A 24885-nucleotide genomic window follows, 5' to 3' on the forward strand; every position below is an offset into this window, starting at 1 on the left:
GTTCTCGAAGCTACCAACATGAGTTTGACCAAACTGCGGGAGGCAGTGGAAGACAGGAGTGCCTGGCATGCTATGGTCCATGGGTCACGAAGAGTCGGACACGACTAAACGACTAAACAACAACAAAGATAACATATGAGACAAAGCAGCTCTTCAAGTACCCAAGTAAGTGATGGAGTAGGCTCCTGGGACTAACCCCCCCCCCCCAAAAAAGAAAGAAAGATCAGTTGAGCTCTTCAAGCATTCTGGTGAAATACTGAAAAGCCCCCAGGGCTCCTTGCTTGTGGAATGCTCTCCCCAGGGAGGATCACATCTTTATCTTTTAGGCCAGTGGTTCCCAACAAGTGGTCCGCGGACCCCCAGGGGTCCGCGAGCTATGCCAGAGGGGTCCGCAAGATCACCTCCCCAAGATGTGTGTATTGAGCGGCGCGCGCGCAGCGGGAGCACCACGCACTGCTGCCGCGGTGTGGCGCCCCTAGCAATCCGCTCCGCCGACTCGGGAGTCTCCTTGGGTCTCCTCAGAGGAGGAGGCGCCACGCCGAAAGCCCCAGAGCTCGCTTGCCTCCTTCCCGCCCTCTCCCTGCCTGTGGCCAGCAGCTCCAGACGCTGTTCTATGGAGTTTTTGGCGTGGCTCCGCCTCCTCCGAGGAGACCCAATGAGACTCCCGAGTCGGCGGAGGGCAGCGGACTCGCTGCTGGGCGCCCCTGCTCCCTCAATTCAGGACCCGGTGGGAGGCTTTGAAGCGGGCGCGAGGTCGCCTCTTCACCTCGGCAGCTGCGCCTTCCCCTCCCCCACCCCATTCCACCGCCCACCCCCACCCCCAGAGAGAGAGGGGGCCACTGTTTTTTGGGGTGGTGGTCTTACCCCCTCTGTCAGTGAGGGAGCAGTGCGGGCGCCTTACAAATCAGCCCCCTTTGCACAGAGGGGTGACTGGGTGGGAGAAGCCCATGGAATGCAGGCGCTCTAGCCCCGAAGAGGCTGTCACCTTGCTTGCAAAAGCAACAGCCTCTCCCGGGCTGAGCCGCCTGCCTTCCCTGCCTGCCTTCCGTTGGAACGCAGGCACGGAAGGCAGGAGGAGCACTTTTGGGATGCCCCATTCCCCCCTGCTGCCAGTTACCAAGCCTGCTCCGCTTGCTTTGCTGCGAGCTGGGAGGGGTGGTGGTGGACGGGAGCTCCTGTCAGTCCGTCCCTTCTCCCAGCTCGCTGTACCAGCAAGAAAAGCAAGAGCCGCTTGGGCACTGTGCGCTGCTCTCCCTCCCTCCCTCTCTCCCTCTCTTTCTTTCTCTGACTCCTTCCTCCCTCCCTCCCTCCCTCCCTCCCTCTCTCTTTCACCCCTTCTTTCCTTAGCATTTGCTAATTTCCACCCGCTGCTTCTTGTCAGCTTCTTCTCTTGGGAACCTTTCCTAAAAATGGTCAACAACTTTGGGGGTCCCCCGCGGCTAAAAAGGTTGTCAATTCTTGGGAATTTGGGGGGGGGCGCCGGAGGGATCTTCGCACCACGGCGCTGGATATGTTTCACTCAGCCAAAATTGTTTAATAAAAAGGTGCTAATGGAGCCAAAAGTTATTTTCTGCTGACTAGTAGGCAGGTAGAGATTTGCAGTCAGATTTCAGAGTGAAAGTTTCAAGTTTGGAACCTAATATTTCAGAAATAATGAACTCAAAGGACAGATTTAACTCATCTCATTAAGAACTGAAAATTAAAACTAACTGTATACTGATGGAGTACTCTGTTGTAACTGTAAAAAACGTATAAAAAAGACTCTTAATTTGGCTCTCACTTTTTAATTTTAGGATTAGGAATTAATGGGGGTCCTTGTCACAATAGCGGCTCAATGAGGGGTCCTCGAGAAAATTTTGTTGGGAACCCCTGTTTTAGGCAAAAGCATTTCTCTTCATCCAGGCCTTTAGCTAATGAAACAATCTATGGCCTTTTAAGTTGTGTGGGGTGGGTATTGTTTTTGTTGTTACGGTACAGTATGCGTTTTTGTGTTCTTATATTGGGACCCCTGGGTATAGGGCAGTATATAAACAACAACTATTGCTGCTGCTGCTGCTGCTGCTGCCCTGTTACCTTTGGATGATGGTGGTGTAGAAATTAAATAATAATAAAAATAAAAATAAATAGTAAGACATCAGGCCATCACCAGGGGCTCTGACCCAATAACATCACATCACCAAGGACCACCCCTAGGCTTCAGGTTAGGGCCATGATATCTCAAGGTCCAGGATATTCCTGACCTGGAAACCCCTTTTCAAGTGTTTGAAAGGAAAACTCAAAGAGAACATTTTTAATGCCTGCCCTCTGCTGCCTGCTATTCCTGCCCTATCCGCCTCCATCATGCATTGAAGGCCCTCGCTTTGGGAAAGGAGAATGAAGCTCGATGTCAGGAGTATGGGCAGGAGTCAGGCTCTGGGGCCTGTAGTGCTTTGCAGGACTGGGGCCTGCCTCAGCTTGTGCTGGAGAAGCAAGGAGTGGCCACTCAGGTGAGGCCTCAGCTTGTGCTGGAGAGGCAAGGAGTGACCACTCAGGTGAGACCACTTGATACCTCACTGCACCTGGTGGCAGGAGCTGGGAGGGATAAAAGCTCAGCATTTCCCTTCAGCTCTTTGCCACAGCAACGCTATCCCTGCCTGGTTGCATCTGGCCTCTTGCTCCTTGGACCCTCGCCTTGATTCTTGACCCTTAGACCTCTGCCTTGCCGACGCCTTGATCCTCGACCCTTGGACCTTTGCCTTGCCGATGCCTTGCTCCTTGACTCCCAGACCTTCGCCTCTGCCTTGCTCCTTGACCCTGCGACTGCCTGCTGCTGGACCCTCAACCCTGCATCTGTTCCTGCTTCTACACCACCATCTTGCCTCTGGTCCTGACGTCCTCAGCCAGGGCTTCAACTGCCCGCCGACCGGACCGTGACACTTGAGCAGGGTCTCCCACGAAGATGACAGAGGCCAAGCCAGTGGCTCCTCCTTTTGATAGCTGACGCTCTTTTGAAATCTAGAATTGGGGCAGGGTTAAAGTAAAAGCCCCATGATCCTGTGCAGAAAATGATGGGTACATGATAATGGGCCTAGCGAATTAAAGACGCATCTAGTCCAGCAGTGTTCTCCCAGTGGCCAACCAGACCACAGGCAGCGACTGGGTGCAATAGCATTTGCCACATTTGCGATTCACAGTAGGTGATATTCAGAGGCGCGCTGCCTCCTGCAGAGCCATTGTGCTTAGTAGCCGTTCCATGAAAAAGCCCATAACATCTCTTTCCTACTTCTCTAAAAAATTCTTGCAGCATCATTTTCTCAGAGGAAACGTGGAGCTTTGACTTTAGATCCATGATCCCCTGTGATAAAAGACTGCAAAGATCTCCGTAATGTATTGTGGGGTGCAAAATAGTAGGGAGAGTGTTGATTAAAGTGATTTCAGAGGAGTAGGATCATTCCCCTATCTCTGTGGTCAAATGCACATGTTAAACTTAAAATCTATGCCCACATTGGCCTTGTCGCTTCTGTTACAATCAGCAACTCTTCCCCCTTCTTTTCCTACGAAGATAGCATTTTAAATTTACAAATAAATTTGCAACTTGTCTTCCCTTCAACCTTACATAAGCTGCAAATAAGGTCATTTTCTTCCTGATCAAAGTAACAAATATTTGCAATGTGTCAGCTTGCAGATAACTCTGTGTTCCCTGCTAGATCTTGCTTATAAAAGGCCACTGTCTAAGGAGCTTGTGTTATATCTATTCAACCATGGAGAGAAATAAGAAGTTTCCTTTTTTGGCTCTTGCTCTTGCAGGTAAGATAGAATTTTATAGTTGGATAGCAGTACATTGGAAGGTGTTTCATACTGAGTCAGTCCATTGCTCTGTCTAGCTCACTATTGTCTAGAGACCAGGGATTCCCAAACGTGGGTCTCCAGCTGTTCTGGGACTACAATTCTCATCACTCTTGACCACTGGTCCTGCTAGTTAGGGATGATGGGAGTTGTAGTCCAAAAACAGCTGGAGACCCAAGTTTGGGAATCCCTGGTCTGGAAGAACTGGCAGTGGTCCTCCAAGGTTATATGATCCTTTGCCAATCGGATGCCCCCCATCAGCCTCAGTTTGGAGCCAAACATCCTGAGGGCACCAGGTTGGTGAAGGCGAGGTTAAACATTCCCATGCTCAGCTCCAGTGCTGAAGTCAACTTTGCTACCTTCACAGGTGCAGTTCTCTGTTTAAGTCAAATGTGCCTTGGGGTTATGGAACAAAAATAAACTTTTAAAAATTTGTATTAAAGGTAAAGGTAAAGGGACCCCTGACCATTAGGTCCAGTCGTGACCAACTCTGGGGTTGCGCGCTAATCTCACATTATTGGCCGAGGGAGCCGACATATAGCTTCCAGGTCATGTGGCCAGCATGACAAAGCCGCTTCTGGCAAACCAGAGCAGCACATGGAAACGGCGTTTACCTTCCCGCTGTAGCGGTTCCTATTTATCTACTTGCATTTTGACGTGCTTTCGAACTGCTAGGTTGGCAGGAGCTGGGACCGAGCAACGGGAGCTCACCCTGTCGCGGGGATTCGAACCGCCGACCTTCTGATCGGCAAGCCTTAGGCTCAGTGGTTTAACCACAGTGCCACCTGGGTCCCTCGGCCAATAATGCGAAAATTTGTATTAGGTGCCTGTAAAGGTGAACTGCGGCAGAAAAGTTGCCCAGATCAGTTTGTGTTTCCCTTGATAAAAGACTTTCTTCAAAAATGCATCTATAATGCAGCTGCCCTTTTTCTTGTTCTTGGATTGTGTTCAACAGCTGTTATTGATTCTTTATTCATTCAGGATTTCAACGGTGTGTGCAGCTCACCCTTCCAATGCATTCCTGGTTTGTTTGTTTTTTGTTTTTTTGAGCAGTTTACAATAGTCCAAAGTGCTGTGATCCGTAAGATCAATATACAAACAGTCTGAGGAGATAGAAATTCAAAGACTCCCCAGGAAAGAAACCCTCGTCTGCCTAATATGATAAAAGCTTGCTGGAAAGGGGAAGCTTTCACCAGGCAGTAAGGGAGAGGGCCAAATCAACCTACGGTAAACTGGTGCAACCACCAAGGAGGCCCATGCTCTTGTTCCAGCCACTCGGGCATCCTGCACAGCTGGGACATAGAGGAAGGTGTCTCCACCAGGTTTTAGGGAGTAGCAGGCTGGTTACAGGTACTGGAAGAGGCAGTCTTTAGTGTACCTTGGCTCAAGCCATTGATCTGCAAGGATGTCTACCTCCTTCGATCACAAGTAGCAAAATAGTTCAAAACAGAACCAAAGAAAGGGGAGAAGATACTGGAACGGATGAATGCTTTTTGATAAATTAACTGGCAGTCTTTCGGTTCAAATGCCTTCCCTAGTGGGTTGTTTTGTTTTGTTTTGTTTTGTCTCTTTACAAATAAGATACTGCAGGTTCTTTGAAAAGGATGGTTTCTGAGCAATTTGTAAAGAAATGTGTCCTAGAAGAAGGCACTTTTGCAAATTTTGCATGCAAATCTAACAATAAACACACATCTTTTCCAGCGTCTTTGAGATACACTCCCCCTTTTTTGCTTACATTATTGAATGCTTCCTGTTTTGTAAGATTTTCCTTTCAGCAAAATAGTTCCCCACACAATGTGCTTTAGGTTGTAGCTCTTCTTTAGGAACAACCGGGCTGGTTTCAGATGGAAAACGGCAGCAATTCTGCCAGCTATCTGCTAAAGCAGGTAAAATGCAATATCCCTCTTCTCTCAATTCCTGTGACGGTGCCTTCCCGTTCTCCCCCAAAATGGGTGGGCAAACGTTGGTTTTGGGAATGGCATGTGACCGTTCTTACCAGCAGGCCATAAAGAATGTCAGTCACCCATGTGGGAAGCCAATACTTGCTTTCCCCAAAATGAGAGTTTTTTTTTTTGTTTTAAACCACCAGTGGGCAGCACAAGCTTTTGCTAAGGGGTTTTAATCGTTTTTTTTATGATTAATTCTAAGACCTTCTGTGCGAGTTCAGATCTAGAATTAAAATGCTTCCCTTATCTAGAGATTGCGTGGGATTGCGTCTTTATTTATTCACGGGGGAAGAAAGCATATGGGATACGATCTCATTCAAAACGTTTCTGTTTGCAAAGTGGGATACAATGAACAGTATTCTTAATGCCAGGCGGGATTAAGCATTATTCTGAGCATGCCATAGAACAGTTCCCAAAGCAAACTGGGTCCCCGCTGTAGTGCAATTGCCAGAATTGCAGCAGCACAATATGCAGATTGTGCTTATCAAGTGTTTTCATGGCACTTTAAATACCGTACATGGTGTCCCTGTAAGCTTCAATATTTAAAAGACCACAAACATTCTTGGCATCAGGTCACCAAAGAAAAGAAAGAATTTCTGGGGGTGGTCTGGGAGAAAGTGTTATACCTCATATTGAGGGAACTCGAAAATCTTGAAAGGGTGTACTGGAAAGATGATAGCTGTAATTTGCTCAACAAATACTCTGATGTCAAAGTTCTTTTAATTCTGCAGAACTTATTGGGTTTTTTGGGGGGGGGGCGAACGTGCGCGGACTTGAGCTCTATCTCTGTAAAGTTCACCATTACTCCGTGGGGTTAGGAAGTATTTTCAGAATGCTAGAAGTCCCAAAATTGTGTCAAAAAGCAATAGGATTGTGACCGAATAGTGCTAGGTGGGAATAGGTAGACCTACAGCATAGAGACCTGCTAGAGCAGGAATGGGGAATATTTGGACCTGCCGGATGTTAGACATGAATTCCCATTGGCCCCAGTCAGCTTGGCAAAGTATACAATGAGATGTAAGTCAGAGATCTTTGTCTTGCTGCTCTGCACGCAGTGGCATGCGGTCAGTGAACAAGGGGGACTAGGCTAGTCTCCTAAAGGTTCCCGGAGAATTAGAGTATTAAAGTATTAAAGCCTGGAGCCTCCTTTCCAAGGCCCAGGAAGCTTCTGCCTAGCTTAGGGAGGGAGGGGTGATGCTTACATGCTCAGTATTGTGGCGTCACCACCACCCCAGTCGCTCTCTCAAGCTGGGGCCTCTTGCCCTAATTGTTCCCCTACGCTCCTGACTGCACAATAGTTCCATCCCCACAACTTAGTTATATTAGGTGCATCTGACAAGGAGCACAATCTTCTGTACATTCAGAGCTCAGTAGGCCAGATCCTAAGTCAGTTTTCATGGAAACGAAGCCTTAGGTCTCATCTCCTCTTCCGCTTATCTTCCTTGGTGTCAAGAATGAGCCCGTGGTGGACTCTGGAGCAGACAGCAAGAGCAAAGGATTGGCCGGGAGTATTGTATAAATGTTGTATAAACTCAAAGGTCAGGAACTAGGAAACAAAGGTGATCAGACCAGGGCCCAGGGGACAGACTCCCCCCCTCCAAATAAGCAGAGCCAGCTCAAGAAATTTAGCTGCCTGAGGCAAAGGACAAGTTGTGCCTACCCCTAATTAGAAGCCAATTGGACTGGTAGTTGAAACTTTCTCCAATACTAGTGAAAGGACACTTGAGGGCAGCAGGATAATGTGTGGGGGGGAGATAGGCCACATGATAGCTCTAGCCACGCCCCCATCTCATTACCTGCCGCCCGAGGCAGCTACCTCACTGCCAACCCTGCCAATGGGTGTTCTGCGCTAACTAAGCCCTTAAAAACTCCCTGTGTGTGGCTTACCCCTTCCAGGCTCTGCGGAAGGAGTAAGTCAGACCTAGGGAATATACAGAAAAATAGAGAAAATGGAGATTCTGAAAGGGGCAGCCTTCGATTGCCTCTTTAGTATCACTGGCCTGCCCTGTTTCTTTTTTTTCTTTTTTTTGTTTTCCAATTCAATCTTTATTATTTTTTTAAAATATACATGTATACAACACTCTGTTTTTGTTTGTAACAAAAAAGAAAATGATGGCAACTCAAGCAAAGATACTTTGTATACCTCACAATACCATGACACGACAATTTATGAAAAAAGAAAAGAAAGAAAGAAAATTTAAAAAAAATAAAGAAGAAGAAAAGGTAGTTGAGGTTTTAAAAAAGACTTCCAAACATTCTCATTGTACATTATCTGTTAAATACACTTTTACCGCGCAGTTATTTATTTCTTCTAATTTTTTATCGTATTTCTATGTAGATTGTCAATTACCTTTATATACTTCAAGGCTCAGTCTAGGTCTGCCAGGAGATTACCCCTCATACCATCGTTCTTCAAATATTCTTCAAATATTCTCCATTCCTTGTGGAATTTTGGTTTTGTTTGGCCTCTAACTCTTCCCGCCACCATTGCTAGCTGCAAGTATTCTACCATTAATGTTTGCCAGTCTGCTATATTAGGTGTTTTAGTATTTTTCCAATTTCTTGCCACTAAAATTCTGGCCGTCGTTACCCCGTACATGAACAATGGTCTTTTCGATTTTCCTATTTCAGTTGGCAATATACTTAAAAGAAATATTTCTGGTTGGCCTGCCCTGTTTCATGGGTGGTCTCTGGTTTGGAAGGTTCTAGGTTTCTGGGGTGGGGCTCAGTGTCAAGATCCAGATATAGGATTTGGGCTGCTGTGCCTCTTGTCTCATTTGGCATCTGCCAACTGTCAGTCACTGGGACCATGACCCCCAAGTTCATAAATTATACTCTGGTGGGTACAACTTGCTGGAACACCGGCACTCTCAGGCAAGTGCTATTGCCATTCTAAGAGAACAAGAGGTGTTTGTGGTGAGTTCCAGAAGAATAGCGCTGCCTATTATAAACCCATGGGAGTCATACATGTACTATAGAAGTGGATTAACTAGTTCCCAATACATTAACTGAAGAGTCATCATGACCAGAAAGATCCTTCCGTTGGAATTGTGAATGTTGCTGCCAGCTTCGCTCCCACAATGGTTTATTGTGTGACCTAACCTTCCTGCAGCTTTGACATGCTTCTCGTAAGAAAAGAGCCTCGCTTCGGAGATGGATTCAATCACTGATATACTGTTAAATTAAATGGGGATAATTACGTTGAATTGTAATTTGGGAGCCAGCAATTAATATTTCCAGAAGCTTTAGTCAAAAGTGAAATGCTCTGTGCAGTGGAATTTTAATTGACTTTATATAATGTTTGGTGGCAACAGCATCTTCTTATTAACATTCATTCTCCACTTTCTTATTAACATTCATTCTTATTAACATTCATGCCCCACCTTATGTAATTTATTTCTGAGTGGCATTTGTGAGCATCACCCTAAAGAGGATCAAAAGAGGGCACTAGACAAATGGACTTTGTGTTGGGATTATGACAATGGTTGCTAAGGTTGCTATGAATGGCACCTACATTGGAGGGGCACTCCCTCCCTTTTTCACGTTGCCCAAAGATGTCTCAGAAGCTCTTAGGTCACATCCAAACCATACATTTAAATCACATCTATGCTACTGTGACAGTCTGTCCTGATCCCCTGGCCTACCTGGCAGCCAGACAGCATGCCAAGACCAAGGCCAAAATCTGAGGGTCGTTCAGCATCCACAAAGTCCACAGTCCAAGATCCGAAGCTGAAGGTCAGGAAACGAGGTTCAGGGGTCAATCCAAGTCCCAAATCAGGATGCTGGATGCCTTTTGAACTAGTTCCATGTTCCACAAGTTACCCAAGAAGGGTTTACTCAAAGAGAAAGAACACCTGAGGTAGTTTCCATCCTCCATAATAATTGGAAAAAGCAGGTTGCATATTTGCGAGCATTTTGTGTCCCTTCCTTCCTTCTTTTTTCTTTCTTTCTTTCTTTCCTTCCTTCCTTCTTCCTTCCTTCTTTCCTCCCTCCCTCCCTCCCTCCTTCCTTCCTTCTTCCTTTTTTCCTCCCTCCCTCCCTCCCTCCTTCCTTCCTTTTTACTTCCTCCCTCTTTCCCTCCCTCCCTCCCTCCCTCCCTCCTTCCTTCCTTCCTTCCTTCCTTCCTTCCTTCCTTCCTTCCTTCCTTCCTTCCTTTTCCTTTTTTCCTTCTTCCCTCCCCCCCTCCCCCCCTCCCTCCCTCCCTCCCCCCTTCCTTCCTTCCTTCCTTCCTTCCTTCCTTCCTTCCTTCCTTCCTTCCTTCCTTCCTTTTTTACTTCCTTCCTTCCTTCTTTCTAGATTTATTTGGTTATTCAGATTAAAAATTTACAGTCACATATCCAACATACAACATAAAAACAAGATTCCAAGGGATCTCTTGGACTTCCCTCCTCCCCTTTGTGGGTCCTACTGTTAATAATTTCCTCCTGCATCTTTTATAATAATCCAAATCTTTTACCTCTCCATTGTGTCCAAAATTCACCATTAAACTCCAAGTGATATTACAATCCTACTAACGATTTTAACTGTTTACAATGGTCTTTTAAGATAAATTATAAATTTTCCCTGTTCCTTATTATAATTTTGTTATTGGCCCAGAGATGGAAAGAAGATAACGTCCCTACCAGAGAAGAATGGCAGATCAAGCTGAAATGGCTAGAATGACTGGAAGAATCACAAATCAGGAAGATTGTATCCATTAATTTCTATTTCTCCCCTCTTAGTTTTAAGCCAGGCTTGCACTGCGAGGGAAGACGGACTACATGGTTACTCTCTGACTGGAAAACCAGAGAAGACAGAGAAGGGCTGGAGGTAAGAAGCAGCTTTTGTTATTCCTCTCCACCCCAATTCTTTGTATTTAATATTTTGTTCAACACTTTTCTGATATCTCTTGATTTTTCCTCAAATGTAAAGCCTTGCTTGATTGTGAAGGAGCCATATGCTTTGCAAATGGATGTGGATTGTTTCATGCTGAAAGCAATGTAAAGAGGAACAGAAAAGTGCAACGATTGTGCATATGGCTCAATCCATATGCTAGTGCACATAAAAGATAGCTAACTACATTTACCCACACAGAAGCCCACCAAAGCTGCACTCCAAAGGCTGCAGTGTACACCCAGAGCTCTGCATAAGCAAGAATTATCCATCTCTTCTGTGGTGGGGAATGCCTCCCACTAATAATAATAATAATAATTATTATTATTATTCTTTATACCTCGCCCAGCCACTCTGCGCCCAGAACATACAAATTGTAAAACCTTAGACATAAAAAATTTCCCAATACAGGGTTGCCTTCAGATGTCTTCTAAAAGTCAGTTGTTTATTTTCTTGACATTTTATGGAAGGGCATTTCACAGGGCTGGCGCCACTACCGAGAAGGCCCTCTGCCTCACACTATATCAAGGGGATACTCCCTGATACTGTATTGAAAAGAATAAGTCAATCTTTGCTCATGTGGAGTTCATGGCCGTATCTACATAGCTATAAAAAGAACACTCTGAAAAATAACCGCTTTAAAGCTCACAATGGAAAATTCCATAGAGTTCCAATTTTGACTCCACAGCACCATCTGGTGTCACATTGTTATAATGCATTTATAACGTTTTTGTTTTTTTGTACTAATGTAGTCCATGCATGTAGTCTAAGATCCTTTGAGCTCAGTTCTACTTATGGAAAGGGTGCTTGCGACACCTGCTAATGGAAGAGGGGTAGGCAAAGTGTGCTGATTCCTCTTTCCTTCTGTCCCCACACCCTCAATCTGCTCTGGGACATTGTGGAACCATATGGAGTAGCACAGGAGAGGGACAATAGGCAAATATTCCCTCTCTCCTTCTGTCAGAAAGAGCCTCTCCTGGATCAGAGGTGCTACCCTTCACGGTAAAACTCCTTCTATGAGCAGAAGGCTATCTTAGGATCCAGTCCAGAGTGTCTGGAGAGTAGAAACCATTAATGCTTTATTTTAATAACAAACAATGGAGCCTGGCTCATGGCATAAGAATTGATTTGATTTTTGCAAAGGGAATTGCAACGCAATGGTTCTGAATCAATAAAACTGCTCACTGGACGGGAACTAGATGACATAAAGTTGGATTTAATTACCACAAACTGAATCACAATGCAATTATTCTGGATGAATAAAGGGTTCACTAGATGGGACACAGAGTAATAATGGACATTTACGTCCCAGATTCCTTCTCTGCCTGTGGACCTGTGTAGCCATGTGGCATTTTATTGAATTATAAGGCCTTTATTGTAGAATTTTGATCCTGATTTAGCTGATTCAGATTTAAATCGCAACCAATTCATGGATCCATTTCCTTGAGTCTCCATGTAAACTGCATTGTAAAACACTTTGCAGAAATGTCATAAAGCGGTGGGTAATATTCTTTTGATGGGATATATTTAGACACATGAACTGATCACTAGAGTGAGGTTTTGGAGATGTATGCTTACCGAATGCTCAGAGAACTAAATATTTTTCATTCTCCCATGCTGACTGCTCATAGGAACAGACAATATAGTATGAAGATAAAAGTTGTGTATCTTTTCCAGGGTGGCGCTGTCAAGACGTGGAGTAGCTTCCCTCTATGGAAATGACATTCCTCAACTTGCGTTGGATGTGGAGTTTCAGACAGAGGACAGAGTCAGGTTTAAGGTAAAAGAGGAAGCAAGCAAGGAAAGAAGTTGGTCAACTATCATTTATGCACAGCAACCTAATGAAAACCGTATGTTTATTTTGTGTGTGTGTTCTTATTTGGAAATAGATCTATGACCCTAACAACCAACGGTTCGAAGTTCCTCTCAAGATTGAATCCCCTCCTCTCGCTGCTGCTGACACCAGCTATGACATTGAATTTGTCAACGATTTATCTCTTCAGTTTAAAATCATAAGGAAAGCCACAGGAACTGTGCTGTGAGTACAAGCTATATTAAGTTTGCTTGCTGGGGAGGAAAAAAAACAAGAAGTGATGGAACTGAGATGAGCACCATTTCTCATGCATTACAGCTTGGCTCAGCATGAAAGGAAAAGAAAAATGATCCTTTCTTTCCTGAGTATAAGTTCTGTTTGTCACAGAAATAGCAGGGAGCGAATTATTCCTGGTCTTCACTGAAGGCGAAGTTCTAGGGATAAAAATGCCAAATGCACACATGCAGATGAAGAAATATTGAATGAGTATATTTTCTTTCCATAATCCCTCACCAGATGGGTGATTAGCTAATACTCTTCGCCCTTGTGATGTGAGTTAGTTTTTAAGACTTCTTCAGGAAAAGGCGCATTATCTGTGTTTAGATTTTCACATGTAATGATCACACTGTATCTACCGCGCTTTATATCCATGGAGCCATAGCCAGTCTCAACTTTGGGTCATGCATACATGCAGTGAAATAGGTGGCCATCATATGCTATAACCTACGGGCTAAACCACTGAGCCTAGGGCTTGCTGATCAGAAGGTCGGCGGTTCGAATCCCTGTGACGGGGTGAGCTCCCGTTGCTTGGGCCCAGCTCCTGCCAACCTAGCAGTTCGAAAGCACATCAAAATGCAAGTAGATAAATAGGAACCGCTATAGCGGGAAGGTAAACGGTGTTTTCATGTGCTGCTCTGGTTTGCCAGAAGCGGCTTTGTCATGCTGGCCACATGACCTGGAAGGTATACGCCGGCTCCCTCGGCCAATAATGCGAGATGAGCGCGCAACCCCAGAATCGGTCACGACTGGACCTAATGGTCAGGGGTCCCTTTACCTTTTTACACGTAGGATGGCATTTATTCTCACATGAAATCTGCGTAGGAAATTGAGAATGTTTCAAGAGGCCCCAAGACAAGGATATCATGTTGCTAAGATCGCCTGCTATGTTTTGGGCATCTGGTTCTGGTTTCTGAAATGTGGGTTTAATGGCATTGCCAGCTTTAGGAAAAGAGGAGACTGAGCAGTAGTTTAGAGGAAGCCAGAGGGCAGTCTTGGCTAATACGTTTATCGGCAGTAAAGCAAGATGCTTGGCTGCTTAACATTGCCTGGAAGGAAAAACAATATCAGGAAAACCATGCTTCCTTTCAGGGGCTTATGTAAGTTCTTTCAAAATCTGCTTCTCTTTCTTTCTTTCAATGGATAATTAATTTTCAGCGTGATGCTTGGTTAGTCGCTTTTACCGAAAGAGGATGTGTTAAATGAAACATTAGCGTGGGAAAAAAGACTAGCAGGAATTTCATATAACATGTTCAGAAAGGAGGGGAGAAGGCATAGACAGTGCCAGGGGGCAGTAGCGAAGGAAGATGGGGCGGTGAGGGCGCGCCACCCTGGGCAGCACAATCCCAGGGGCGCCATCGTGACTGCCCCCTGCCCGCGCTGGGTGCCCCGCCCCCGCAGGTGGCATGCCACGCCCCCAAAACACATGGGGCACCCCTGCGCGCGGCGTGCCCCACCCCCAAATCGTGCCCCACGTCCCTGGGGGCCGCACGCCTGCTCTCCGCCCCCTGTGGCAGAGCTCTGCCACTGCCAGGGGGAGGTGAGGGGGCTGTTCAAAACAACCCCCCCAGCAAGTCACTCTCCTTCCACTTGTCCCCCCCATTTCTGAACTCCTGTTTATTAACAAGTGCATTTTATTTTTCTTTCTCAATATTCACCCGCTTAGAAATATACTTTACCCCTTCAATATCCCCTCCGCCATTTTTCCAGTGACCGGCACTGTATGAAGGACAGAGCCAGTCAGTATTGATTTCAGGGTCTCAGACCAACTGAACTGCACTCTTCTTCATTTCATTTTTTGTGTGAAATAAAAATCCTTGCTCCTTGCATTCATTGGTTCCTCTGTTCAAACTGGACCTTGTGGTTCGCCTCAAAAAACTTGCACTAGCCGGGCAAAGAGGAGAGGGGCAAGGGGATGTTCTTGATGTCATCTAGAACAGTTTCCCACACAACTTAAACTTGCAGTGTGGCTATTCCCATACTGTAGTTGTGTGATTGGCATTGGTTTCTGCCTTTTCTTTTCTCCCTTGAAATCATTGGGACTGAAACTCTCAGTCTACACCAGGCATCCCCAAACTTTGGCCCTCCATATGTTTTGGACTACAATTCCCATCTTCCCCGGCTACTGGTCCTGTTAGCAAGGGATCATGGGAGTTGTAGGCCAAAACATCTGGAGGGCCGCAGTTTGGGGATGCATCGTCTACACCCATAAGCATGCAATTAACTCATGCTTACAGTCATACCTCGGTTTAAGTACGCTTTGGTTTGAGTACTCTCAGTTTAAGTACTCTGCGGACCCGCCTGGAACGGATTAATCCACTTTCCATTACTTTCAATGGGAAAGTTCGCTTCAGGTTAAGTATGCTTCAGGTTAAGTACAGACTTCCGGAACCAATTGTGTACTTAAACCGAGGTACCACTGTATAAGGGAAGGGAGTCCCACTAGACCAAGTGGGATTTTCTTCTTAGTATGCAAGTTTAGGACTGTCCTGCCTTTCTCATTTGTTTTCTGTGAGGCTTAGGCATGCCCAGCTACGGCCACATGCATATTTGCACTGGCAAACTCCCTGCTACACAGAAAAGAGTGGAGTTAAGATAGTCGGCTTATCAGAAAGCCAAGCCAGGGTTTAGAAAGCGATGCGCCACAGTTGCTTAACATTAAATGAACATCCCTATAGTGATTTTTTTAAAAAAGATCTTGCTTGAATTCACAACGCCCAAGAGGGTCATCACCACTACAGTCGTACCTTGGATCTCGAATGCCTTTGGCTCCCAAACAAATTGGCTCCCGAACGATTGAAACCTGGAAGTGAGTTTTCCAGATTTTGACGATTTTCGGAAGCTGAGCGCCCAGCTTCTATGGCTTCCATAGAAGAAAACCCAATCAGAAGCCCAATCAGAAGCCACGTTTCTGAACGTTTTGGAAGTTGAACAGGCTTCCGGAACAGATTCTGTTCGATTACCAAGGTACGACTGCATTCCTTTTTACAGATGGGGAGCTCAGCCATAGGGTATTCTTCGGGAGACCCTGGGTAAGAGCTTTAATCCAAATGTTAGAAGTTTGGGGTCTATACTCTAGTCCAGGTCTCCCCCACTTGGTCCCCTCCAGATGTTTTGGACTGCAACTCCTATCATCCCCAGGCAGCATCCAAACATCTGTAGAGCACCAGTTTGGGGAAAACTGCTCTAGTCCTGGCTCATTTGCATCCAACTTGATTTGATTTATTATATTTCGATGCAACTTTTCATACAAATGAACCACAAAGCGGCTTACAAACAATCAATAGCAATAACATAAAAAAAATAAGAGAGCATCATCACAAATACAGCACCAATCATGTAGAATAATTAACAAATCATCAGTAAAACAATTATAAATAACCAGTAAAGCAATTACAAATTATCAGTAGAATCATAGAATTGTCAGGTTGGAAGGGACCACAGACCACAAGGGTAATCTAGTTCAACCCTCTGCAATGCAGAAATATTTTGCCCAACATGGGGCTCGAACTCGCAACCCTGAGGTTAAGAGTCTCACGCTCCTCCAACTGAGCTATCTATGTCACCAGTAAAACAATTATAATTGGTAAAACACTATAAGCAAAACAACTAAAGAAATAAGCTGAGCAGCACAATTGCAGCAGAGGTCTTATTACAGGACTCACAAAGTACTACAGCTAATCTACAAAACAATATTGTCAGGATTAACAAAATAGCATCCAGAAAATAGACTGAGCGCTGCTGAATTTGTGCACGAATTCTCCCCACCCTGGTGACCCATAATCTTTCACTTTGTTGAGTCCGTTCTTGTTTGCATTGTTCCCTGGCATGGGGCTCAGGAAAGACCCAGGCAGTAGCAAAGGGGGGGGCGGTTTAAAGGGGGGCACTGCTTCTCTCCCAGCTTCCAAACAAAACATGCCACCTGCACTGCTACATTGGCTGCTACTGGAACCATGTTCTGCCCACCAGGAGCCACTGCGCCTCTTCGTGAAACGCCATCCAGATACAAGTTTACCTGCATAACAGGTATATTGAGACCTAAGAAGAATCAGGTGGGTGAGGTGGGTGTGAAATGTCAAGTGTAAGGTTGTTGTTGTTGTTGTTTAGTCGTTTAGTCGTGTCTGACTCTTCATGACCCCATGGACCAGAGCACGCCAGGCACTCCTGTCTTCCACTGCCTCCCACAGTTTGGTCAAACTCAAACTCAAGCTTCGAGAACACTGTCCAACCATCTCGTCCTCTGTCGTCCCCTTCTGCTAGTGCCCTCAATCTTTCCCAACATCAGGGTCTTTTCCAGGGAGTCTTCTCTTCTCATGAGGTGGCCAAAGATTTGGAGCCTCAGCTTCACGATCTGTCCTTCCAGTGAGCACTTAGGGCTGATTTCCTTAAGAATGGATAGGTTTGATCGTCTTGCAGTCCATGGGACTCTCAAGAGTCTCCTCCAGCACCATTATTATTATTATTATTATTATTATTATTATTATTATTATTATTTTATAATAATTATAATAATTATATTATAATAATTAATATTTATTGTTATTATTATTATTATTAATTATGCTAACCCAAGGAAAAACTTTTCCAGTAGAAGGAAAGCCTGGCAGGAATTAGAAAACAGTGGAGGGGAATACTGTATTTAGATAGGATCTCTCTGTGTGTTTTCCAGCCAGGGGTTTCAAAATTAAAACAGAATTTTTGATAAATGTGTGAAAAAGCAGGCGGTCATTGGGGCTTGCAGAAGAGCTTATGACAGGAAAAGGGCATTAATTAATATGCCAGAAAACTGACACACACACACACACACACACACACACACACAGAGAGAGAGAGAGAGAGAGAGAGAGAGAGAGAGAGAGAGAGAGAGAGAATGTGCAACCAGCTGCAGCAGTGCAAGGCCAGTCGTTTGCCAATAAAGAAAGGGACCAATTGTGCATCTTTGAAAATAAAATATTGCTCAAAGCAATCAATAAGCTGCAAATGAGCCCGGCGGGCAGTTTTTCCAGCTGCATTTGAATGTCTGAATAGATGATAAATTGTGTCAAAACACAAAATGCTTCTGTACTACCTGCTGTATAATTTGCGGGCCCCTAAAGAAGCTCTGTCTTTGTTCAGCCACCTCTGAGTTCCCAGACCTTTTTGTACCTTTTATCTCTGTCAAGCAGGCTTTTTATTTTGGATAACCTTGCCCCGAGAGCCCTAATGCACCTCCCTATCCCACAATTTTTTCGGGCATGATAATTCAGGTAACCCCATTCCAACAGATGCTGTTGACATAGTGACATGTAGATATTTATATCCAGGGTTAAATCACCTCCCTGCCTTTTTCTATTCTATATAATCACTGCAATAAGTAATATGACACATTACTTTCTTTACCGCAGAGATTTAACAAAGACTGGCTAATTTTCATAGATATATGGGTTAGACAGAATAAACATGCTTTTGACAGAGAAATTAGGTGCTTTGCTCAGTTCCCCTCCATGATCTGGCTGGGAAGCAGCTATCAAGACTTTTCCCCAGGCCAGCGTGGCTGCCCACCTCGTAGCAATTGTCACAACTCGGCCATTTAGGCATTGGGTTAGTCTTTGGTGGAGGGGAGGTTGTAGCCCAGGTTTTCCCAAACTTGGGTCTCCAGCTGTTTTTGGACTACAACTCCCATCATCCCTAGCTAGCAGCACCAATGGTCAGGGGTGATGGGAATTGTAGTCCAAAAGAGTTGGAGACCCACGTTTGGGAAACATTGCTGTAGCCTCTGCCTGCTCCTCCAGGTTTCAGGGGTATCCCCTAGCCGGGTGGGGGCCTTAGCACTCCTCAAAGGGGCCCCTATTTGACATGTGCCATAGGCCCCCCATCACCCCTGGGTTGACCCCATAGCAGATTATTCATGTGTATAGCAGATAGGCTGGTATCTCAATGGTTTTATTCAATGCCTATACCAGGGGTCACCAAACTTACCATGCTTCGGGCTGGTGCCTGCAGCGAGCCAGAGGGCGGAGGAGCGCCCAGGAGCACGCGTCCATATGCGTGCGCACACACAATTTCCGGTGCACTTCCGGGTCGCACGAGCACCGGAAATCGCTTGTGCACATGCGCACAGGCCTCCTCCGACCTGGAAGTGCGCCAGAAATTACGCTTGCACATGCGCATGGGCTATTTCTGATGCTCTTGCGACCTGGAAGTGGGCAGCTGCGCTGCGCCGTGCCGCGCCAGTAAGAGTGGGTGGTGGCAGTTGCTGTGGGCCGGATGAGTCCTTCGGGCAGTATCCGGCCCCAGAGCCGTAGTTTGGGGATCCCTGGCCTATGCTAAACCTCTGCATCTGTAGTCAATCAAGTTGTGGCCCGATTTGACCCCAAATACTGCTTATTAGGGTGACAGGCATGGGAGCTGCTGGCTACTACCCGTGTTTCTCCTAAAATAAGACGTGCCTCTAAAATAAGCCATGGCACGATCTTTTAAAGGCAAAAAAATATAAGATACCCCCCCAAATAAGACATGTTGGAGGTACCGGTACCTACCCGACCCAGCGGGAACCGGCAAACGCAGCAGCGCGTGCCGAGCCCCAGCCCAGCGGGAGCCCCAGCACAGAGACGCGCCGAGCTCCGACTGAACGGGCCCCAGGACCCGGCAGCGGGCGGCGCACGAAGTCGCAGTGGCCGGCAGTAGCCGGCAACTGCCCCAGCCGCGCCGCGCCGCACCACACGAAGCCCAGGGATCCAGCAGCGGGCTCAGCGGGCGGCGCAAGAAAGCCCCATACCATACTTAACAATGCTGTACCATGCTCAATAAAAAAATAAGACATCCCCCGAAAATAAGCCGCGATGTGTTTTTTTAGAGGAAAAATAAATATAAGACGTGTCTTATTTTAGGAGAAACACGGTATATTGTGTAACATATAGCTATGTTCTGTATCTAAGTGAAAAATCCCCATGGGAAGTTTTAAAATGTCAGACTTGCAAGAGAAAAAGAGGCAGCATATTGAATGGGGACAAGGTAGCCTAGGGGGGAGTGTACATTCTTGATTGCTGTTTACATTATTCTCAGTATTTCAGTTCCTGCAGAAAGATTGTTTGCAGTGACCAAAATGCATGAGCATCAGATAGTATTTCTAGGGGTTAATAGGCCAGGACTCTGTCAGAGGAGTTAAGTAGGCAAGGCTGCGATGTTAAATTGGGTGGACATCAAGGGATGAACTCCTGCAAATACGGTGGTTACGTAGTAAGGATGGACGTCAGCGAAATACTCTACACATGAATAATTTTTTCCAAACCTTGACGGCACCAGGCGTCAGGTGAAAAACAGAGATTAGATGCACAGCTTCCGTGCAACTGATTCTTATAATACTTATGTGCAGAATGCCTCAATCCCAGGGCTGTATCCAAGGTTAGTTCTGCTCAGAGAAGACACATCAAAATTAATGGAAGTGAATAACTCAGGTTCGTTAATTTCAAGGGGTTTACTCTGAGTATAACGTAATTCAACACAACTTGTCCCAGGAACCCTTGTCTAAATGTTTTCCTCCCGTTGCTCACAGTTGCATGCTGCAATGGCACCGGGAGCATGCAATGGCACTGGGAACATGTTTTAATGCAGGGTACCACATTTTAAAAGTATTAAGCAGTTCGTAGCTGCTTTTATAAAATGCACGCATGGATACTTTGATGGACCAACCCTTAGCTTTGATGAACTGAGTGGAACTGAGTAGAAGACAGGGATGGGGAAAGAGAGTACTTGAATTCAACAGTGCTTAGTTTGTATTTGGCTGTTAGTTTGCTACGAATGGGGCGCAGGTGACGCTGTGGGTTAAACCACAGAGCCTAGGCTTGCCGATCAGAAGGTCGGCGGTTTGAATCCCCGCGACGGCGTGAGCTCCTGTTGCTCGGTCCCAGCTCCTGCCAACCTAGCAGTTCGAAAGCACGTCAAAATGCAAGTAGATAAATAGGTACCGCTACAGTGGGAAGGTAAATGGTCTTTCCGTGTACTGCTCTGGCTCGCCAGAAGCGGCTTTGCCATGCTGCCCACATGACCTGGAAGCTGTACGCCGGCTCCCTCGGCCAATAAGGCGAGATGAGCGCCGCAACCCCAGAGTCGGTCGCGACTGGACCTAATGGTCAGGGGTCCCTTTACCTTTACTAAGATTGTTCTGTGGGTTATGAGTGCTGTAAGGCTTTGGGAATTTTAGAATGATTAGCCTTTTATATAGTTGTTCTGGGATATTCTGCATGAAAGGCAGATGTTCTATAGCATTCCCCACATTAAGTGCAGCCCCCAGACTGGATAAGATTGCTCACCACTGCATTACAAAACCACCCAATGATACTCCCATGTTACCATGGGGTAAGCTTATGTCTCAAATCCAACGCTAGGGGAATAACTGCTACCTCTTAACCTTGGAGTTTAGGGTACTGCCCCCATCCTCTGCCCATATGCAGAGTTTCTTAGGCATTTGCATTCATGCCGGAAACCAACCATATGCCAGGAAATAATGGAGTTCTGTGTCCCCTCACTTGTCGAGAAATTAACTGTGAAGCTGCCCCTTGGTGATAGTCCAGTATCTTCCTTAAAGCCTCTATGGAGGGTGGCCTGATTACATCGAAGTAACAGGATGCTGAATTAGATGGAGTGCTCCTTTGATCCTACGTGATCTTTCTCGAATGGCCAACGATATATTTCCCCCTTTAACAACTTAGTGTGGGCATGCCATTTGTAATACAAGTCAGAAAATCTTTTCCCCCAGCCAGACAATTTCTCTGCAATATTGACACTGGTGCAACGCTTTGTTAAACACTGCAGCTGGGAAAGCAAGAAACAAATAACCACATCTAATCAGAAACTTTGCTAATTTCCAATCCGCTGCTCTGGAGTTCATTTGTTATATATAGATTCTGGTGGCAAACAAAGGCTGCGAGGGGGGCTTTCTGCACAGAGAAAAGCTATTAGAATGATTAAAAACGCCATTGTTTTAAGCTGCAGCTTCTCCTGAAAGCAATGCAAATTGCGGCGTGGAATTTCTACAGCCCCCAACACAGCCATTCTTCTTGTTGAGCGTGTTCGATTTTTGCACAGAATGAGGTGATTCGATTTGTTTTTGTTTGAGGGCGGTGATTAGTAGGGTGATTTATAAATCTGGTTTTTGTGTGGGGTGTGTGTGCTTTAATCTAGAAATGCACTCTTCCAAGCAAATGCATATCGAGAATGTGCTTTATTTCCACTGAATGCGCAGCAGAGCTCTGCCAAGGCACAAATGTGGGATTTTGTGAGGTGTTTTCTTGGTGGATTGCATTCAATACAAGGATCTATGCAATTGTAAGAGAGGTTGGTAAGCACTTAATAACCAATTGGTTACTTTATTTATTATTAGATTTGTATCCCACACTACTTCCAAGGAACTCAAAATGGCACACATGGGTCTACCATTTTCCCATCTTTGCCCTCGCAACAACCCTGTGAAGTAGATTAAGCTGAGAGAGTACATATAAAAAAATTGTAAAACATTAGACATTCAAAGCATCCCGATACAAGGCTGCCTTCAGGTGTCTTCCAAAAGTCAGATAGTTGTTTATTTCCTTGACATCTGATGGGAGAGCGTTCCACAGGGCAGGTGCCACTACCGAGAAGGCCCTCTGCTTGGTTCCCTGTAACTTTGCTTCTTGCAGTGAGGGAACCACCAGAAGGCCCTCGGAGCTGGACCTCAGTGTCTGGGCTGAATGATGGGGTTGGAGATGCTCCTTCAGGTATACCTGGCCGAGGCCATTTAGGGCTTTAAAGGTCAGCACCAACACTTTGAATTGTGCTTGGAAATGTACTGGGAGCAAACGTAGGTCTTTCAGGACCGGCTGTGTGATATGGCCTCAGTGGCCACTCCCAGTCACCAGTCTAGCTACCACATTCTAGATTAGTTGTAGTTTCTGGGTCACCTTCAAAGGTAGCCCCATGTAGAGCACACTGCAGTAGTCCTAGCAGAAGATAAGTAGCGCATGCACCACTCTGACAAGACAGTCTGTGGGCAGGTAGGGGCTCAGCCTGCATACCAGATGGAGTTGCCCTGGACACAGAATTGACCTGCGCCTCCTGTGAGTCCAAAATTACTCCCAGGCTGCATTCTGGGTCCTTCAAGGGCACAGTTACCCCATTCAGGATGAGGGTGTTCCCCACACCTGCCCGCCCCCTGTTCCCCCAAAACAGTCTTCTGTCTTGTCAGGATTCAGCCACCATCCATTCTCCAACTGCCTCCAGACACAGGACATGCACCATCTTCACTGGTTCTGATTTAAAAGAGAGGTAGAGCTGTGTATCATCCGCGTACTAATGAACACCCAGCCCAAACCCCCTGATGATCTCTCCCAGTGGCTTCATATAGATAGTTAAAAAACACGGGGGAGAGGACAGAGCCCCAAGGCACCCCACAAGTGAGAGCCCAGGGGTCTGAATACTCATCCCACAATACCACTTTCTGGACATGGCCCAGGAAGAAGGAGTGCCCCTCCCCAGCTCCCAGATGGTCCAGAAGGATGTCATGGTCAATGGTATCAAAGGCCTATGACTCAGTGCCCTAGACACTCCACCAGGCTGGCTTTCTGAGCACTATGATTGATTGCACCCATAGTCCATCTTGCCTCACCATGGTTCATGGAAATGTAGATCGTGGCAATTAACTTTTGGGTAGACAATTTATTATTGGGTATTTATTTTATTATTTCAGTCTCTTTGTGATTATGAGCCCAGGGTGGATACAGCATAAAAGCTTTAAATTATAAAAATCACTTATCTCAATTAAAACCTCAAAAGGCAAATGTGCAATCTTAGCAACACTTGAGCACCCTTAATTTCATAGCTGGCCACGTTATGTCAACCCCCTACAATGGCCTGAGTGAAGAAGCACATGTTTACCTGGCACTGAAAGGTAAACAATGACATTGGCAGATTGAGGGAAGGGCGTCCCACAAATATAAAGATCTTAATACATGGGCGGGCTGGAATAGGGAGAGGTGTTTGGGGTGTGTATCCAACAAAACCATCCTGTTAGCATGTTTTGGCGTTAGTAGCTTGCTCTTAAGCACTCTGTTTTATTATTAGTTTGAGTTATATTTTTATAACCAAAGTCAAGGGGGCCTATAAATGATGCTGGATGAAAAAAAACCCCATATTTTATCCCTGTGGGAATGCCATGTAATGCTTACAGAGGGCATGCTCATTCATTCATTCATTCATTTGTTAATGCAAGCCCTGTCTTCGTAAAAAAATAAAGATAAATCAAAAATCCAAGTTAGCTTCCAAGGAGATAAAAATTTCAAAATATGGCAGGCTCTAAGACTCTTGAGAAAATCATTTTGTGTTGTTGTTGTTGTTTTTAATCTAAGAGACAGGGGAACTTGGGATTCCTCTGATCTACATTTAGAGGATGAGGAGAAACCAGGGTATGATATTGGAATGATGCCTTGATCCTTTGCCACATTCAAAGTCTCTGTGATGTTTGGATGATCGGGATCCTGGGCTGCAAAATATAAGGAAACTATAAAATGGTCTTAGAGGAGAAGGTGTTTTGCAAGTTGCCTGGCTCCTGTCCCTTGGATGGGTTTTGCTCATTTGAAGGGGCAGCCGTGCAGGCGTTGGCCTTTCAAACAGAACTGCAATGCGCAGCAATATATGTTCCTTTGGGTTGTTTACAAAGAAGCAACTGCAGGAAGTTCATAAAGAACCCAGCCAAGTGCAAATGCCAGTTTCACGAATACTGTCGTGGTTTATCCAAGAGTCGCCATCAAAGTTTTACAACTATGAAAGTTTAAAAAGCTCCCCAGCTGTCCAGATAAGAAAAGCAGAGGGTGGCAGTGCCTGGAACTATTGTAGGAAGAAAGCAGGATGATGTCCTCAGGAGAAAATTAAATGGAACAAAGCTTTTGAGCCATGTGAACTTTTAATGTTGAGGGAATAAGTGACCATGTTTCAGCAAGCCACACTCCTCTGCCTTTCAGTCATCCATGAAATGCTCCAACTAAATTAGTTATATTCTGCCTCCTAAAAATAAACCAAGCATTCCCCCACCCCACTGTATTTATTTTCCAAGCTGGCTCACTGTTCCATAATGGTTACACTTTCCCCTGATCTTGTGGACAGAGAATGTCTTTCTGCACGTCTTCTGCATGCTGTTAAGTT

General features: G+C 45.6%; 1 protein-coding gene across 1 annotated transcript in view; it reads left to right on the top strand.

Moving 5' to 3' along the window:
* The first annotated feature begins 3742 nt into the window (after positions 1-3742).
* LOC118090601 (maltase-glucoamylase-like) overlaps positions 3743-24885 on the top strand; it is an 86102-nt gene continuing 64959 nt past the window's right edge. The window contains exons 1-4 of the mRNA XM_060279398.1: positions 3743-3786; positions 10493-10580; positions 12321-12423; positions 12533-12681. The gene's annotated coding sequence lies outside the window, so the exon portion shown is untranslated. The remainder of the gene's footprint in view (positions 3787-10492; positions 10581-12320; positions 12424-12532; positions 12682-24885) is intronic.

This window comes from Zootoca vivipara, chromosome 10 (genome assembly GCF_963506605.1).
Source record: "Zootoca vivipara chromosome 10, rZooViv1.1, whole genome shotgun sequence".
In the NCBI taxonomy this organism is placed as follows: Eukaryota; Metazoa; Chordata; class Lepidosauria; order Squamata; family Lacertidae; genus Zootoca; species Zootoca vivipara.